The 14,281-nt window shown below is 50.0% G+C and overlaps 1 long non-coding RNA gene across 1 annotated transcript; it reads left to right on the forward strand.

Moving 5' to 3' along the window:
• The first annotated feature begins 938 nt into the window (after positions 1-938).
• Positions 939-13,453, forward strand: LOC138991257 (uncharacterized). The gene is made up of 3 exons (XR_011467235.1): positions 939-1,066; positions 2,717-2,815; positions 10,920-13,453. It is a non-coding gene; the product is annotated as an uncharacterized lncRNA (long non-coding RNA).
• The last annotated feature ends 828 nt before the right edge of the window (positions 13,454-14,281 follow it).

The following is a 14,281-nucleotide window of genomic DNA, read 5'->3' on the forward strand; positions in this document are numbered from 1 at the left end:
CCAGGGTTCAGAAAAAGGCGTGACCCAGTTTGGCTGTCCGGAAGAGTCTAGTGAGAGAATTAGCAGGTTCTGGGGTTTAAGAATTTGCCTAGGAAGTCCATGAATAAACATCAGGGAGGTTGAATGAAAGAATGGATGAGTGTGAGTCAGTAACTGCTGGCGACACCTACCAGCCATACCTTCTTTCTTCTAGGGGGAGCGAACCTTTCGTCTCCCAAGGTGGGCCTCCGCAGGTAAAGGGGCAGAGCTTCGGCCTGGCCCCGCCCCTTACACCTGTCGCACCGCTGGGGGTGGAGCCTTTCAAGTCTCAGGTGCTTGGCGTATAGGTGGTGGGCCGGGGGCAGAGCTGGAAGGGTCAGGGAGGCCAGCGGGGGCTGGAGGAGCTGCCGGCGCCCAAAGCGGGTGGGGTCGGACTCTTTCCACCCACAGAGATCGACGGGTTTCAGCACACCAGGCTCCCACAGTCTGCGGCCCCACCGGAGGCGTGAGCTCTGGAAGGGCCGAGAAGCTGAGGCCTTAGGGATGGGAGGCGGCAGGCGGCAGCCCGGGTGTCAGGGTACAAGCCTGGCAGGTACTTCCCGCCGCCAAGTCTGACCCCAGCCAGTTAGTTCACTTGCCCTGTGTGAACTTCGCTAAGTCAAGTCTCCTTTCCTGCTCCGGTTTTCCCAATCCAGGGGGCTTCCACTTTGGAAACGACGGGTGAGGCTCGGCTCTTTCCCGGGCAACTTCCAAAAAAGTCTGCGAAAGCTAAACAAAACTCAGAACCTGATACTCTGCTGATACACTACTGAGCAGACCCTTAGGAGGAACAAATTGCTCAGTCAGACGGAAAAGTCGTTATTACTCAGAGCTCCTTCCTGCTTTCACTTTCCTTACCTGGAAAAGGGCCATTGGTAATAACTGTTCCGCCGCTGCGGGTTGGCTGGGAGGATTAAGTGAGCTCCTGTGTGTGTGAAGCCTTTGCAACCGTGGGAGTGTGTGACTCTTCCTCTCAGAGAGGGGCTAGCTTCAGGCCCCGCCCAGCCTGGGGCCAACCCGGCACACACCCTCTGTGGCCGTGGCAGAGGTAAGAGGGTCTCCTGGGACATTCCTGAGCCCAGCCTGGCTTCAGCCCGAGAAGCTAGTCCCTCTGTGTTGAGAAGAGCCTGGCTGGCCTCCGGGCCTGTGGGGAAGGGAGTTTTTAGAGAAGGAAATGGTTGTGGTGAGACAGGATGATGGAGCAACTTCTCTCGGGGATCTGAGTGGAAAGCCCCTCTGTCCTGGTGCCCTCTCATGGTGGGATGTGGGGTGAGTGCGGGGGCCGGGCCCATCCTCCTCACCGCCAGAAAGTACCTGGTGTTCGCCAAGTGCTGAGGTAGGGCAACAGCAGGTCTCAGCTGATGGAGCTTGGGGCCAGCCCCTTGCCGTCTCTGGGCCTCAGAATCTTCGTTTCCCCAGAGACGTTTCCCAGGGTCACCCAGAGGCTGCTCCCACCACCCCTCGAGCCTCTATCCTGCCACTCTATGGGACAGCCCAGGGAAATAGCCGTTGACCTTAGACCCTGATTTTCCGGGTGACGGGAGGTTGTTTCCCCTCCCTGGGTCTCAGTATGCAGTCAGGTTGCATCTGGTTCCGCAGTGGCATCATCTTGAACCAAAGATACAGCGGCCAAGACAAGTATTTTGGAAACTCTGGGCTTGAGGACTGTAGAAAGGCCTGGTTCTGTGGAGAGATGAAAAAACACTCAGGATGTTTGGAGGGCTTGATCACTATTTACTGAATAGCTTGGAAAAGACCCAACCTTCCTGTGTTTCTACTTCCTCATGGGCAAAATGGGGACCTTCCCCTCTGGGCCTCTTATTCTTTCTCTGTAAGGTAGGAGGGGGATGGGCTCCAAGTGATTCTCTTCTTCCCAGCTGTGACCCCAGGCACACACTTCACTTCCCTGTGTTAGTTTCTTCATCAGCCCAATGGGGAGGGGTAAATATTGTGGACAGGGAAGAAATATGGTGAACAGGGAAGAAAGTGGGCACTGATGTGGGCAGAGTCTGGCTTCATCTCCCCTACTCCCTGAGGAATCTGGCAGTGCTGTTTCCATGGTGCTTACTGGGAGTGACCTTTTTTTTTTTTAAGAATTAAAAAAATTATATATTTGGCTGTACCAGTTCTTAGTTGCAGCACGCATAATCTTTTATCTTTGTTGTGGCATGCAAATGCTTTCTTGGTTGCAGCATGTGGGATCTAGTTTCCTGACCAGGGATTGAACCCAAGCGCCCTGCATTGGGAACTTGGGACTCTTAGCCACTGGACCACCAGGGAAGGTCCTGGAAGTGACTTCTGGAATCATCTCTCTGAGGATCTGTTACAGACCTGCAGTGGCTCTCCACTGCCAGAAAGGAATCAAGGACCAATCTCAGCCTCCATTCCAAACCTCCTACCACTCATACCTAATTCTTCCTGCTCTCCAAGACATACCAACAGCCTTCCCCAAACAAACCTTTTACTTTTCCTTCTCCAGACCTTTACTCATAATTTCAGGGTCCCCGCTGTGCTTGTCATCTTCCCTTTAGATTTGCACTTCTTCCAGCTGTCCTTCAAATTAGGGAAGGATACCCCCATGTACCCAGGAGCTGAAGCCTGGAACCTGTCATGTTTTATCCTCCACTTCTTTTCTCTCACCACCCACCTTTATACTAGCCCCAGCCCATGAAGATTCTGTTCTCTGTGTCTCTCGTAGGTACCCTAGGACCTTGTGGGACATGTGGGGACTTTACTGAATAGCCGGCACACACACCTTTTCTATGCTAGGCCCTGTGCTCACTTTGGAGGTACAGAGGTGGGTACATCTTTATTCCTTAGGGGTTCCAGGCTGGTGGGGAGAGAGTCACGTAACCGCTCTCTTGGACTTGCCTCTTCTGTTCCTTTACCATCTGAGCCTCTACACGGTAGAACGCAGTGAGACCTATAAACATGGGTTGACAAGAACTGAATTGGCTCAGTGGGGAAGCCCGTTGGATCTCTGTTTTGCCACCTGCATAATGGTGTGGAACTGATTTGAAGAAGGGAAGATTGGGGGCTTTTCCAGTTCCAACAATCTTGAAAGCAATGACTCTCTAGGTCAGGGAGCAGGAGGTGGGGACGGAGACAGAGGCACAGCTGTTTAGACATCTGATGTGAGCAAAGGAGGTCCTGCTCCTGCTGGCCAGTTCCTTTGGAGCCCCAACCCCCTTGTCCTCACCTGGTCACCCAAGAGGGCGTGGAACCCTTTGTAAAGCCTTGCCTAAAACAGAGAAGCTGTTGTTTAGTCCTTCCCCAAGCCCCGCTTGGTTATCTCTGGCTGGCCCATGGCCTGACCTGGCTGGTAACTGGCTGCTTCTTTCCAGCTGGCATGAGGCTGGAGATCAGGCTGGGAAAGGAGAGCCCTGGATCTCTGCCCAGAGGCTGCTGTGGCAATGTGCTCTCGAGTCAGATAGTCCTGGGATCGAACCTGAGCCCTACCACTGTTTAGCTGTGAGGATGTGATAATTTTATGTGCCAATTTGACTGGATCACAGGGTGTCCAGATAGCTCCAGACTTGAACTAGAATTAAACCATTAGCTCCCCTGGGCCTCCAGTTTGCTGATTCACCCTGCAGATCCTGGGACTTGCTGGCCTTCATAACCGCACAAGCCAATTCTTTACAAAAAAAATCTCCTATATATGCGTGTGTGTGCTAAGTCACTTCAGTAGTGTCTGATTCTTTGCGACCCCATGGACTGTAGCCCACCAGGCTCCTCTGTCCATGAGATTCTCCAGGCAAGAATTCTGGAGTGGGTTGCTATGCCCTCCTCCAGGGGATCTTCCCGACCCAGGGATTAAATTTGTGTCTCTTTATATATACTGCATTGGCAGGTGGGTTCTTTACAACTAGTATCACCTGGAGAGCCCCATATATATGTGTGTGTATGTGTGTGTGTATATATACACACACTTATAATAAATCTTATATAGATATAAGTATAAATATTTACATATAAAAATATAAGTGTGGCAATATACATATCTCCTATTAGTTCTGTTTTCCTGACTAATACTGAGGCTTTGAGCAATTTGCTTCCTTACTCTAAGTCTCTATTTTGAAACTTGTGAAGAATTGAAATAAGCATTTCTTGCTTAAGTACCACTTCCCTACTTTAGAAGTTTTGTTATTTACTGAAAAGAACTCCAAATCTTCTTAGTAAGCTTTTCAGCACTGTTTGCCCTGCCGTGACTCCCTTGGACTGCAAGGAGATCCAACCACTCCATCCTAAAGGAGATCAATCCTGGGTGTTCATTGGAAGGACTGATGCTGAAGCTGAAACTCCAATACTTTGGTACTTTGGCCACCTCATGCGAAGAGTTGACTCACTGGAAAAGACCCTGACGCTGGGAGGGATTGGGGGCAGGAGGAGAAGGGGACAACAGAGGATGAGATGGCTGGATGGCATCACCGACTCGATGGACATGAGTTTGAGTAAACTCTGGGAATTGGTGATGGACAGGGAGGCCTGGCGTGCTGCAGTTCATGGGGTTGCAAAGAGTCAGACACGACTGAGCGACTGAACTGAACTGAACGGAACTGACTGCCTTGCCAAGACTCATTTGCCCATCCCTGACTGGACTCTCTGGCTCTAGCTGGATGTCATTCCCTCTCCAGGCCCCCTGCCTTTGCACCAGCTGTTCCTGCCTTTGAAATGCACATATTCTCTTTTGTCTACTTGGTAAACTCTCACACCTCCCTCAGGGCCCATCTCCAAGGTGTCCTCCTCTCAAGACCTTCTCTTTCTCCCTCAGGAGTTGTCTGTACCCTCACAGCGCCCGGCACACCCTGTGGCCGTCACACTAACCATGCCATGTTGGTCTGTGTGTCTGTCTACCCAGACTGTGAGCCCCTCAGAGGCATGATGTTAAACCACTCATCTCTGTACCAAACAGGTGGTGTTTTCCCTGGTTTGTGTCAGTTCAATGTTTTTCAGTTTACCAAGTACTTTCAGATCCATGATTTTACTTATTTATTTGGCTGTGTTGGGTCTTCGTTGCAGCATGCAGGATCTTTAGTTGTGGCATGTGGGATCTAGTTCCCTGACCAGGGATTGGACCCAGGCCCCCTGCATCGGGAATGCAGCTTCTTAGCCACTGGACTACCAGGGAGGTCCCAGACCCAGGATTTCACTTAAACTCCTAGCAAAGCAGGGAAGGAGGCAGAGTCAGGATGAAGGTCTCCAGTTCATCCCACCTCCCCAGACAAGGCTTTTTCAGAAAGGAGTAGGGAGTAGGGGCTGGTTATTTGGCTTCTAAGGCCTGCTGCTCAGCAGGAGTTGGAAAGGCAGGGCCAGCTGGGTGGTGGGGGGTGGGGGGGAGGGTGCAAGGGCAGATGGAGGCCCCAGGACAGGATAAGGTCTGATTCCAGATGTGTGCTTCTCTAAGGGGATTTGGATTTAATTTTTCCATCTTCAGTCTCTTTGGCGCCGTAAGATGAAGCTCTGAGGGCCAGTGTGGAGCATAAGACCATCAAGGAGTGCGTGCTCTGGGGATGAAAAGAACTGAAGCAACTCCATAGATACACAGCAAATACATGCAAACACTTCAACTGTTACCATGATTCTGACAAGTGATCTGTTATTGTTTGAACCCGTCACCAGGGTCCACAGTATTCAAAGACTCCTCATTAAAACCCCAAAAGATCCATCTGTAATGGTCTAGAGGTCTTCCCACTGGGACCCAGAGGCCCCTGAATGGGGATGATATCCCCTTGGGATCCAAAGATACTCATCCCTCTTCAGGGCTTGAGGGCCCTGTGCTCCAGGGCTTAGAGCTTACTACAGTTTACAGGTCTTTCTGAAGGTGGTGCCTGTGTGCCCTAGAGGCCTGTCCAGCCCTTGCTTACACTCCATTTCATTCAGCAGCAGTTCTGTTTGAAACATCAAGGGCAGAAAGAATCATGGTCCAAGTGTTTGCTCTGAGCTCAGGGCTATCAGTAAGGGAGGTTCCTGGGCACGCTAAGCCCAGGAACATGGACTTAGCATGGGGCTGCCCCAGAGCTGAAAATATTTCTTAGCAGCTCTCATGTCCCTCAAGGAAGTTGTTTTCCAGGAAAGCCCCTTGGGTGTCTGTCATTCCAGGGATGGTCTGGTCCAAGGCAAAGCTGGGAAAGACAGCATCGAATTTCCTCTGTGATCTCATCGGGTATCTCAGAGCCCAGACATGTGGGTTCTTGCCCTAGATCTGACTCGCTGTGTGGACTTGGGTGAGTCACTTGGACTCCCTATGTTTCAGCTTGCCTCTAAATGGGCAGGTGGGCCCTACCTCAGGGAGGATCCAGCAAGATCAAAGATATGGAAATTCTTTACTGGTGACATCTGAATAATTAGAGAAAAATCCTGATGGGAGGAGGACTGTGAGACAGTGGACCTGGAGTCAAATCCCCTTTGTGAACAGAGGACCTGGGACAAGTCATTTGGGACTTGGTAACATTCTCCCCACTCCTGCTTCAATGAGTAAGCCAGCAACACTGCTTCCTCAGGCTCAGACTGCAACATTACTTCTCAGGAATGCCTTCTCCGTCTGCCCGGAGAGGTCAGCTCCCTCTTATAAAGTTCTCCAGCTACATGTATTTTTCATTTATTTATTAATTTATTTTTAAATTTTTGAATTAATTTTATTATTTTTTGTTGCAAAAATTTTTTCACTATGTTTTTTTAATCAGAGGATAATTGCTTTACAGTGTTGTGTTGATTTCTGCCATACGACAACTCAAATCAGTCATAATTATATATATCCCCTTCCTCTCGAGCCTTCCTCCCCCTTCCCATCCCACCCTTGAATTAATTTTTAAAATTGGATTATGGTTGCTTTACACTATTGCGTTAGTTTCTGCTGTATAGCAAAATGAGTCAGTTATACATACAGGTATATCCACTTTTTTTTTAAGGTTCTGTTCCCGTATACGTCACTACAGAATATTGGAGAGAGTTCCCTGTGCTATTCAGTAGGTTTTTATTAGTTACCTGTTCTATATATAGGAGTGTGTGTATGTCAGTCCCGATGTCCCAGTTTATCCCTCCCTTTTCCCTCTGGTAACCACAGATTTGTTTTCTACATCTGTGACTCAACTTCTGTTTTGTAAATAAGTTCATTTGCATCATTTTTAAAGATTCTATGTATAGGTGGATATTATACGATGGTTGTCTTTCTCTGACTTACTTCACTTACTATGGCAATTTCTAGGTCCATGCATGTTGCTACAAATGGCATTATTTTCATTCTTTTTTTATGGCTGATGTGTTTTTCTAAACAACCAAAACAACAGTAAATAATTAATTATCAGCATGCTCCCCCGTTTAGCATTTGTTCTCCCAGCCAGTCTGTGAGCTCCTTGCAGGCATCCTGTCTGGCTCCTTCTCCAGAGATTAACATGGGGACTGACCCACAGGTGCTTAAAACTGTCTCTGCACCACCTGGTGGCTTTGAGCCTCAGCTGCCTCACTGGACTGCCAAGGAAACCTAGAAGATAGAGGATGAAGCTCCCAAGGATGAGGTGCTTGAGATAATTGGGCTGCTCTGTGAAGGGCTTTGTCTGAGATTGGAGGGGATGGAGTGCCCTGAACAGGAGGGCAGGGTGACTTTTGGCCTTGGAAGGTAGGAGGAACCGGCCACCTGGGGCTCCAGAGGCTCCTTCCCAGCTGCCCACGAGGCCTGTGTGTGGGCTCTGCTCCTGGCCGAGGAGTCTTCAGCTGCGCCTTGGCAGCCTGGGACTCAGTGCAGCCCCATGCTGCCTCCCACCTGCCCCTTCAGCCCCATTTCCTTGAACACATACACACTCCCCTCCCCACCACCTGCCATATGATGCTCACCTTTTCCTCAACGGACCAGTCTTTTCTGCCTCCAGGCCTTTGCACAGGTTGTTGCCTCAATAGGAACGCACCCCACCCCCTTCTCGACCTGGAAGATGCAGGGTGCAGTTCCCTGTTCTTCCTATTTGGAGGCCCTCCCGGTCTCTGCAGACAGAGCCAGCTGCTCCCTCCTTGGAGCCCCACAGGTATCCTTCTCTCTATGCAATACAGTACCTACCACACTGGGCTGCAATTGATTTTACTGTCTGTCCCCCAGTCCCACAACTAACTGGGAACTGCTTGGAGGCAGGAGTCAGCTCAGCCCTGCTCTGTGGCCTCAGTATAGAGCACAGGGCCTGGCACTAAGGAGAGATCCTAAGTAACGTGAGGGTCAGCTTTCCTGGCAGAAGAGATGACTCTGTGGTACTCCCAGTGCCCTGCCCATCACAGGCCGCGTAAGGAAGGGGCAAGTTTTACTCATTCACCTTCTAGAAAACTGAGGCCCACGGAGGGGTAGGGATTTGCCCAAGATTCCATAGCACATCAGTGACCAAGCTGGGCTCCTCATGCTGGGTCCAACGCTATGGGCTCTAGCAGCCTTGTACAGTGTCCTGGCTTTAAGCCAGGGTGTCTGGAGGCCCCTGGGGCCCAGGCCCCGCAGCTGCCCAGGCCATACTGGCTCAGCCGTTCTGGCTGGGCTGTCGGCCAACTGCAGCACGAGGCTCTGGATGCCTCTGCCAAAGGTCACTGTCAGCAGTTTGGGGAGGTGGCCAGGTCACTTCCCTCTGAGTGGCTTGGATACAGCAAGGCCTGGAGCACTGTCTCCACTGGACTCTGGGCTCTGGGGATGGCCTTCCAGCTGGACAGTATCCTCCTTGCCAGCCTGATTAGAACTTGATTAAACCTGAGGTAAGAGTCCAAAGTTGAATATGCACTCGGCAAACCTCATTAGCATAGCATTATTATTATTGCTGTGATGCTAGTGAGAACCCATATAGCACAGAAACTGAAAGCACAGGCCCTGAAGTGTGCCACCATGGTGCAAATCCAGGCTTCACCACTTACCAAGTAAAGCAAGGTACTTAACTTCTTTACACCTCAGTTTTTCAGTCTTTGAAAGAGGGTCCTGGGAGAATGGGATCTGTATAAGGTAATTAGCATGGAGCCGAACAGAGTGATGACTGAGTGTTAACAGTATTGAGTGGCCCAAATCCCTGGACTAACAGCTTCCTCTCGGGCTTCTATATCCCCTCTCCCCTCTACATTGAAATGCAAACTGGGACTTCCCTGGCTGGGGCCCAGTGCAGGGGGCCCAGGTTTGATCCCTAGTCAGGGAACTAAGGTCTTGAATGCCTTGCTCTGGGGCCTAAAAAACAGAATCCCTCAAACTGACCATGTCACTCTGTTCGTTTGAAGATCTTCAATAACTGGCTCTAGGATGTGTATGTGTCTAAACTCCTTGACATGAGGGTGAGGTCTGCTGCTCCTTGGCCCCGGCCTGCCTCCCTAGCCTCATCTCCCATATTCAGCCCTCCCACCCATCCCCCCGCCACTAGCCATTCCTCTCAGGCTCCAGCCATGAGGAATACTTTGCTGTCCCTGGAGCATGCTATCCTTTTTCATGTCTCTGTGCCTTGTATACGTTTTTCTTCTCTCACCATCCAGCAAACTCCTGCTTTGCTTTCAAGGCCCAGCTTCATGTTGGCTACTCCAAGTCTTCTCCAGTGCACCCAAAGTTACAGGTATCCCTTGTTTTTCAAAAGTTTGCTTTCCACCACTTTGTTTATAGAAGACCCACATTAGTACCTGTTTTTGCTAACCAAGAGGAATCCGAAGGGGATTTTCACTTTTACAAAACAAGGCAAAAAGCAAAAACAGCATTCAGTGTTTGCTCTGCAGCCAGCTGTAGAGGCAGTGGGCATCCAGAGCAGAGCAGAGAGTGGCACGACGAAGCTCCTTCTCCGGGCACCCCACTCAGCGTCTCAGCATCAAGCTGCCATAGCTTTCACCTGTGTCTGTGAGCATCTGTGCTCTATCTTGTGCGTCCTTGTGTCCTGAGATAACTGCTTCTTTGCCTTATGCCATTTTGGCTTATGAAAGGTTGCAGTGGAAAGCCCCGATTTCAGATATCAGGGGAAACCTATAATTGCTCTCACTTGTTTTCCCACCGTATCACCCAATGCTATAATTACCTGTTAATGTGTGTTTCTCCCTGAACGGTATCCTGTGCTTCTTGCATCCTCTATGCCTTGCTGACCGCCAGCAGGCCAGAGGCAGAAGCCCAATGTTGGCTGAAGAAGTGGACTTTGAACCATTCATCCAGAAATGCAGCCCTGGGTCAATCCTATGCTGGACACTGCGTAAACCTACTTTTTGTCTTTGAAGGATCCTCAGTCACTCCTCAACATAGGTTGAGTCTGTGTATTTATAAATAAAAAGGTGTCCAGGTGGCTTGTGGGCCCAATCACGTTTCCAGGAGATGAACTGGAGGTTGCCAGGTGGATGTGGAGAGGGAGGGGACTCAAGGAGGAGAGACAGGTTGATGTTGATCTCAGGAACCTTTAAGAGGTTCTGTTGTGCCAGAGTGTAAAATACAAGGGGGATATGAAGGTGAATGGGCCTCCGTGTGGTGGGCTGGTGAGTCTAGATTTTGCCCTGCAGGTGGCTACACCTCCCTTGCCCCTTGTTCTAGGAGCTCTTGGCCTGGAGATGAGTTTCTAGCGCATTTCTTTGTTTCCTCTGTAAGCAAGGTGGGCTGAGGTAGGAGCTAGCAGGGCCAGGCAGCCCAATTAATAAAACACATTTGACACAAAATCTGTCCCCCACGGCTGCCTGGCAAATTTGCACTCATATTTCAAGGTGTGGCTCAGATGTCCCTTCCTCTGAGGTCTTCCCAGATCCACTTAGGCTAAGCTCTTCACCCCCTGCTATGCTCTTACTGCTCCCTCCACGTGTCTCTGATTTTACATCTGTCTCCTCTACTAGACCGGGAGGTCCTTGAAGGCAAGCAATCTCATTTGTTTCTTGGTGCCCAGAGCCCAGTACAAAAGAGTAAATATGTTGAATCAATAAATGTGTTTATTTTGCAGATGAGGAAACCGAGGCTCACAGAATGTGAATGATACATATTAATAAAAGCTGCCTGGTAAGGGGCAGAACCAGGACCAAGCCCAGGTGTTGGGAGTCCATCCAGTGGGAACAGAAGGTATGATTTCAGACAGCTGTGCTCAGAGCTTGGTGAACTTTCAAAGGCATCATGCCTCGGTTCTGATCCCCGCTGCCCAGACAATGGCACAGCTGAGCGAGGAGGGGAGAAACATATATTGAGCACCTACTGTGTGAAGACCTAGCATGGGACACTCTCATATATGGGATTCTGTTTAATTCTGAAGAAGGCATCACTGTCCCCATAGTACAGAGGAGGAAGCCGAAACACACAGGACTAAAGTGACTTGTCCACCATCCCCCAGCCAGGGAGACACAGAAGATGGGGAGTCAGGGGCTTATATGAGCAGGAGCAGGGGTTGGGTGGCGGCTCTCAAAAGGGGATGACTTAGTATATCTTTTGGATGGGCGGGGCCCAGTCATGTGATTGTGCCATCCAGCCCTGGGAGCACCTCCACCCCAGAGACAAAGGACCTTGCATTCTGGGTGTCTGCCCAGGGCTGTCTGTTATTCCTGCTGCCTTCTTGGTCTGGCACAGAGCATGTGAGGGACCACACTGCAGCTCCACACCTGTGCCAGCCTGAGGCGGAAGCAGGGAGTCTCAGGGCCTGGCCTTGGTGGCCTCAAGCCAGTGGGGCAGCAACAGGTGGGGCTCTGACCTACAAGGGAGTCATATGAGCCCAAGCCAGTATCTCAAAGGAGGGGACTCTGGCCCACCTCCACCCCAAAGTCATCACAGCGACTTCCTTTTGGTCTCTCAGCTGTTCTGAAGGGAAGATGTGTGGACTGGGATGTGGAAGAGGACAGGAGGATTCTGAAGGCCCTGCTGGGTGGGGCTGGTGTCCATAACTTGGATGACGAAAGCCTGCATTTCCTGCAGAATCATCATGTGCCAGGTTCTGTGCTGGAAACTCAAAAGAACTATTTCTCACAACAGCCCTGGGAGGAGGCTCCATTATAACCCCACTATATAGCTGAGGGAAATGAAGCTCAGAGAGGGTAAGTGACTTGCCCAAGTCACACAGACTGGCACAGAGAAACTGGGATCTGAGTTCAATCTGGTTCCAGAGCTAATAATGCTCTTCAAGCCATATCCTTTTCGAATCCCAGGATCCTGAGTTCTAGACTTAACTGGTTCCTTGGGAAAGTCCCAACCTCTCTGGCCTATTTCTTTTCCTATAAAGCAAGAGGATTAGATAAGGTAAAGCTGAGGGCTCTAACAATCTGTGTCTTTGATATCCCTCCAGTCCTCAGAAGAGGAGGTCACCATGGCAACCATAAAGGGCTGTTCACTGTGTCAAGCCCCCAAATACAAAGGTGAAGTGCAGTTTTTGTGAGGAGCTCACGGAAGTCTAGTGAGAACAGTCTCATGCAGTTCACATGGGCTAGGTGTTACAATGTATTAGGGGGCTCAGGCCATGAAGGAGTAGGGTTTAGAGAGGGATGGGGAGAAGGAACTCCAGGTGGAGAAAACAGCATGAACACAGGCTGGGAGATGAAACTCTGGAGCCTCGCTTCACACTCTTAACTACCTCTGTGATGATCTCTGAGGTCAGGCCACTCCACTAGCGCACACACACCTCAGATGGCCTCAGCCCTCTTCACTCACTAGCATCATGGCTCCAGAGCCAGACAGGCTGGGTCCAAGGCCCAACGTCAACAATTACCGTGTGTCCCCTGGGTTTCAGATTGTCACCTGTAAAATGGAGACAATGAAGATACTAAATTTGCAGGTTGTTGTGGTGATTAATGGAGAAAATGCCTAAAGAGGGGTTAGCATGCCGTCTGGCACATGGAAACGCTCATGACATCTTCACAAGAGGTCCTTCCCTCCTCTTCACTGCCCCCCAGCCCACAACTCTCCATTGCCTAAATCATTCATCTCAGGTCTTAGTTCAGGCTCTTCTCCTCCTCCGTGAAGCTTCCCTTCTCCGGCTGCTGCAGCCCTCACTCACTGCCTTCCCTTAACTCTTGCAGCCTATGTCTATTCCACACAACTCAGCAACTGAGTCAGATGCCTGCTTGTTACCTCTCCAGGACCTAGACTGCTTTTGCCTTCTCAGAAATCTCAGTTTCCATTGGGGTTCCACATGATTTCAGGAAAGCTGATTCTACTCCCTCCTGCACTTGTTCTAATGGTAGGGCACATGATCTAAGCTAAGCCAATAAATAACCCCTCCCACTAATGGCCAGTTCACAAGTGATCAGATGATCTTTGTGAAGAAGCTAATCAAACGCGAAGAGCTGACTCATTGGAAAAGACCCTGATGCTGGCAAAGATTAAAGGCAAAAGAAGAGGGTGGCAGAGGATGAGATGGTTAGATAGCATCACTGACTCAATGGACATGAATTTGAGCAAACTCAAGGAGACAGTGAAGGACAGGGAAGCCTGGTGTGCTGCAGCCCATGGGGTCACAGAGTCGGACATGACTTAGCAACTGAACAACAGATGATCTTAGTCCACAGTGAATCCTGCTGGGAACTCTTGGATACAGAGTCTCTCTCTGGCTCCAGATGGTACAGAGTGTAGATGTGAGGTCTGGAACTGCTGCAGTCCTTTTGCTGTCATGAGAGTAGCCAACCTGAGGATGATCCTGAGAGTACAGAGCTAGGGGATTAGCAGAGAAATAGATCAAATCATGCCTCCCAGCCTCCACAAGACTTTTCAGCTGCATGAGCCAACAAATTTCCTTTTCAAAGCCAGTTTGCTGTTATTTGCAACTAAAATCATTCTGATTCAAACACTATCTATTAATAAACTACTTTTACAAAGAGATGTATTTTCTTCACTACATATTGATTAGGCCCCTGCTACATATCAAGTTTGGAGAAGGCAATGGCACCCCACTGCAGTACTCTTGCCTGGAAAATCCCATGGACAGAGGAGCCTGGAAGGCTGCAGTCCATGGGGTCGCTGAGGGTTGGACATGACTGAGTGACTTCACTTTCACTTTTCACTTTCATGCATTGGAGAAGGAAATGGCAACCCACTCCAGTGTTCTTGCCTGGAGAATCCCAGGGACGGGGGAGCCTGGTGGGCTGCCGTCTGTGGGTTCGCACAGAGTTGGACACGACTGAAGCGACTCAGCAGCACATATCAAGTTCTGTGCTAGGTGTTGGGGATTTAACAATAAACAGTACTGATGTGGACCTATCCTCCTCAAGTTTATAGTTTAGTGGAAAGAATCAGGAATTTAAGCAACTGCTTTGGGACCTGACTCTGATGTTGTATTTATTTTTAACCTGCTTAACATCCAACCCCACTCCCTTGGACAATAGAACTCTG

This window comes from Bos mutus, chromosome 2, assembly GCF_027580195.1.
Source record: "Bos mutus isolate GX-2022 chromosome 2, NWIPB_WYAK_1.1, whole genome shotgun sequence".
In the NCBI taxonomy this organism is placed as follows: Eukaryota; Metazoa; Chordata; class Mammalia; order Artiodactyla; family Bovidae; genus Bos; species Bos mutus.